This window comes from Gallinula chloropus (genome assembly GCF_964237585.1).
Source record: "Gallinula chloropus genome assembly, chromosome: 2".
NCBI lineage: Eukaryota > Metazoa > Chordata > Aves > Gruiformes > Rallidae > Gallinula > Gallinula chloropus.
In genome coordinates this window covers 74,004,743-74,010,324 of record NC_140086.1, presented here as the reverse complement: position 1 = coordinate 74,010,324, position 5,582 = coordinate 74,004,743, and positions in this window count along the sequence as shown.

The following is a 5,582-nucleotide window of genomic DNA, read 5'->3' as shown; positions in this document are numbered from 1 at the left end:
AGTGCATTTTAAAATTTTACTGCTTTATTGTGTTATATACAAAAAGTAATATTCCCTTCCCAGCCTAGATGAGAATATAACTGTTTTCAGAGCTTTTCTGTGGACAGAGTTAATTTAGCAAGATTTCTCTCTCATTTCTTCTCTTATTTCTCTGCCTGTGTTTCATCTCCCCCTGCCACCGCTACTATCTCAAGAGATACCTTAAATTATATTCAGCCTCGGTAAGACAAATAAACAGGGAAAACAAAGAGCAACATAGTTTGCCTTAATGGAGATGAGCTGAGAATTTCCTCCTTGGAAATTGTAGTCTGAGGGTTGAGTAAAGGATAAATTGAAGTTACAGTTTCAGGGAACAATCAGCATATTCCATAACTGAGATAAAAACATCTGTAAAGTGGTACACCTCTTTTTAAACAGGAATGCTTGCATTCCCATTTTTTTTTGTCAATTAAGTCCACTGCATCATGACAAAAAAATTAAAATTGGATTCCTTCCGCGGTGATGGAATAAAACAGATTCTCAGATCAGGTCTTTCCTCTGTAGTATTTACTCATGCCCTCAAGGACAGGAATAAGATGTAAACAAGTTCACTTTATTTCTTTTTCTGTACCTCTTGGTACTGGTATGAAACTGCTTGGATTTGAGTAAGAGGTCCCAGTATGAAACTGCTTGGATTTGAGTATCTTGCCTCCATGTTAAGTACACGTTTTGTCTGTGGCAGTCATACAGTGTCAGATTCTGAAAATCCTGGCTATTTTGGAGAGAGAAAAGTTAACACTTCACCCATGTGTATTTGTAAACCACAAACAAATAGTATTTCCTATTCATTTTTTATAACGTAGAATCTAACATGAAAGACTCAGAAGACCTTGGTGAGAGTGAGGCTTCTTTGGGACACTAGTAAGTACATAGAAAGTCTGTTCTCAGAGGAGCTTCCAGAAGGGTAAATCAAGAGAGCAAACAAAAGAAAAGAGAGATTTGATGTGACTTGCCCTAGTTTGCAAGGAAGGTGATTTGAAGATCTGGAATTAAAACACAACTGGTTTGACTCAAAGGTTGCCACCCTTACAACTGGAAGTTAGCTTTTGCAAGTACTTCAAAATACCACTTCCATTGTCATTGAAATAGGAGACGAAACATTCCTAACTAAGAAAAGGCAGATTGTCATACAAATGATAAAGAAGCTTCAGATAGACTTGGAAGGATTTGCTGTGCTTTGTAGCTAAGTTCCTTGAAAGGAATTGTATGAATAGAAAGGAGGTTTGAGTCCAAGGCAGTTGGGTAAGTTTGATGTGCTTTGACTCTTACATGAGGGTAATTACGATCTATCAGTGGAAATGTATCTGGCAAATGAAAGCATTAATGGTGTTAATGAGTACCTCTTGTATGTTAAAAACATGTCTTCAGGCTGCTGAAATTAGCATTTGATCTGCTGAAGGACTTGAAAGGTTCAAAGTAAGTATAAAAATACTGGGTATACTGGCGAAGAGATTACTGAGAAAAGGAACGATTAGGAAAAACATGCTTGTAGGTTTTATTTTTACTTCCTTCTGAAGTAGAAAATTCCACTTTTGCCTCGAGAATGGGAATCTTTCCTGGCTTGCTGCCATTTAAAATCTTTTATTCCCTTTGTAATAAGTAATTGTTCTCAAACCTTCTATGACTGTAAATAAGCAACTAGGGCAAAGGGGAACCATTGTTCCATCACTAGTAACACCCTGAAAGAACTTCAGATCTTGCTGAGTTGGTGCCTGTGGTAGACTATGGCTGTGAATAGGTAACCAGGTCAAAAGGGGAACCATTGTTTTATCACTAGCAACATCCTGATAGGATTAAATGAGTTAACCAAATAAGATACTGAACACAACGTAGAGGAGGACTACGGGGGACCAGGACGACCCCCACTACCAGCTTACACAGCTACAGAAAAACACTGGAATATGCCACGTGTACCCGGAACTACAGGACTATAAAAAGGGGACTCCAGAAGGGTGAGGTGCGTGCCGTTTGCAGGAGCAAGGGTCTCCTCCGGACGCCCAGCGCTGATATTTGCCTATATCTTGCGGGCTTGCTTAATTAATAAATTGTTGTTTGGCTTTATCAACTGGAGTATGTCTCAAATTTATAACAATTTGGTGCCGTGACTCGGATGCAACTCGCGAGATGGGACTCTTGGTCTTATCAGGGAGGCGCCCCGCCTGTTGTTTGGCGGCCTTGGTAGCCCATTTCCCATCTCGATTGCACCGACGAACCCAAATTCCAAGATATTAGGCAAGGGAGGCCGGCAGACCCTATAAACTTTGTGCACAAAGGTCCGGACGAAGACGCAGGACGCGTGAGTATCTGGGGGGGAAATCCGTTCGGTCTGGGTCGGGGATCCTGGAAGCGCGGCGAGTGTGTGTGTGCATGAGAGGGGGACCGGCAGCTCGCATTCCCCAAGCGAGTGCGGACCCTCAGTAGTGCGGTTCTCATTGCCCGCGAGGGCGTGAGCCACGAACCAGGGGAAGCGAGTGAATATATTGTTGACTGAGTGCGCTCCAGACGATGGGACAGAAGAAGAGCAAGCTGTCTGATCCCATGGGTAGCCCAAGGGTAGTGCTACACGGTAAGCCGCCAGACAGTCCTTTGGGGTTAATGATTGCCCACTGAGGGGACTAGCTGTCTAGGCGATGAAAGAATAAAGAGTGTATGATATGGGTAACGTGAACTGTGTAACTACAGTGTGACCTCCTGAGAGTGAACAGGGGAAATTTGGATACTACAGTGTGGCCCTCTCAGGATGTATTGCCCCTGTGAAGTTTGTACGTAATTATAGGATGGCCGCCTCTAAGGCAGTCAGTATCTCTAATGATGCTTCTTCCCTGGCCTGGGGGATAGATAAGTTTTGCAATCTTGAGATGCACTGATCTTGTCCCTTACCCCAGGGACAGGATTGGGTGAAAAACTGCTGGCTCCATTAAATTATCTGGGCTGGCAGAATCAGTGCAAAAAGGCTGTGTGTATTCAAGCATGTATGAGCCATGGGGGCAGGGCATTCCCCTTGCTGCTCCGGTATATCCGGTCCACCTTAAAACACTGATTAGGCGTCTTCCTGATAGCTTGAAAATCTATGTGCAAAGCCTAAAGGAAAAGATTCTGCGAGCAATTGATCACAATACTTGCTACCCCAACTAGCAGAAACAGCCTGTTTTAACATGGGAGATTTAAGAAACCTAATCATAGAAGGTATAAAGGAGGCTGCTCCTAAACTTTACTAAAGCCTTTGAGATTGAGCAGGAAAAAGATGAGACACCCTCAGTGTTTTTACAGCGACTGAGAGATCAAATGAGAAAATATTCGGGTATGAATCCTGAAGATCCTGTAGCACAAGGTCTTCTGAAAGTTTATTTTGTGACTAAAGCATGACCTGATATTAGGCGAAAGGTACAGAAGATAGATGGTTGGAGTGAAAGATCTTTGGAAGATTTACTAAGAGAGGCTCAGAAAGTGTTTGTGAAAAGAGAGTAAGAAAAGAGGAAGCAGAAAGCAAAAATGATGGTATCTGCTGTTGATGAGGTAGTAAAGAAAAGAACAGAGCCAGTCTCACTGAGAGGTAGAGGGAAAAGCTGGACAAAAGGAAGTGGGAGGGGTGTGAGAAACATGAATGAAGGAGGAATTGGCCGAGGTAGGGGAAAACTTTGGCAATCCCTATGGGCTGGTTTTCTCTCAGCAGGATGTTAGGGGTGTAGCAAACAGGGACATCTTAAGTGAGAATGTCCTGAGCTAAGAAAAGAAGAAAGGGTAATTCCCTTCATGTCCTTTGAACATGAATAGGGAAGTCAGGGGTTTATTAATTTAAGGTCCTACCAAGAACCCTTGATAAAATTGAAGGTGGGACCCCAGGAGGAGGAGGATGTTGTCTCCCTGGTTGAGCTTCTAGGACTTCCTTAAATTTTATACCTCAAGGACTGAAGCTATCAGACCAAAGTATAACTGTATCGGGGTAAAAGGGAAAGGATTCCCAGTCCCCATGTTTGAAAATACCACTTTAAGATTAGGTGATGAGAAAATTTGTGGGCAATTTATATATCCCTGATTCCGGAACTAATTTATTGGGAAGAGATTCGATAATACAATTAGGATTGGAATTGAAAACCCAGGATGACCAAATTGTGGTATCCATGGCTTTACTAACAGAGGAAGATGAAAACCAAATTGATCCAATAGCGTGGGTGCGAGAGGGTAATCGAGGTGGATTAAACATTACCACTTTAAAGATTAAACTTAAAAGGGACAATGACATTATTTGCCAAAAACAGTATGCTATTTCATTGGAAGGCTGTAAAAGTCTCCAACCATTTATAGAGAGTTTAATTAAGGATAAGCTTCTGAAACCATGTATGTCTCCTTTTAATACCCCAATCTTATCAGTAAAAAAAAAAAAAAAACCACCCAAAACCAAACAAACAACAAAAACCCCGATGGGTCATATCCTTTGGTACAGGATTTAAGACAGTTAAACCAAATAGTTCAAGTGCATCACCCAGTAGTTCCTAAACCTTACACTCTATTGAGTAAAACACCAGATGACCACAGATGGTTTAGTATGATTGATTTAAAGGATGCTTTCTGGACCTGTCCACTGGACCCTGATAGTAGAGACATGTTTGCTTTTGAATGGGAAGATCCTTTCACAGGACAAAAGCAACAATTTATTTAGATGGACAGTTTTACCTCAGGGATTCACTGAATCACCAAATTTATTTGGACAAGCATTGAAACAAGTATTAGAAAAGTTTAAAGTCCCAACTGAAGTCACCCTTCTACAATATGTAGATGATCTTTTAATCTCAGGGAAAAATAAGAGAACCGTAAAGGAAACAACAAATGCTTTGCTAAATTTCCTAGGGAAACAGGGACTAAAAGTATCAAAAAAAACAAACTGCAGTACATGGAAAAGAAAGTTAAATATTTAGGACATCTAATCAGTGAAGGGAGACAGAAAATAAACCCTGAGAAGATGAGTAGTTGAGTTACTTCTCCCGAAAACTAAGAAAGAGCTGTGAAAATTTTTGGGATTGACAGACTATTGTCACCTATGGATTGAATCATTTGTACTAAAAACAAAGGGATTATATTTTAAATTGTTAGAAGAGCCTAATGACTTGGTATGGAGTAATGAAGAAAAAGAATTAATACAAGGATTAAAACAAAACTTGATCACTACTCCTGTGTTGGCACTGCCCTCCCTTAACAAACCATTCCACTTGTTTGCTACCATAGATAAGGAAACAGCCCTGGGGGGGGGGGAGTTACTCAAAAGTGGGGAGGCAAACGACAGCTAATTGCCTATTTATCTAAACTGCTGGACCCAATATCCCGAGGGTGGCCTGAATGTGTACAGGCAGTAGCAGCCACAGCCCTCTTGGTGGTAGAAAGCAGAAGGCTAACTTTTGGAAGAGCACTTATAGTAAGCACTCCACATCAAGTAAGGACAATTCTGACTCAGAAGGCAGGAAGAGGTCTCACTGATTCTAGGATTTTGAAGTATGAAGCAATTTTAATGGAAAAAGATGATTTAGTTATAACTGCTGGATCATGCC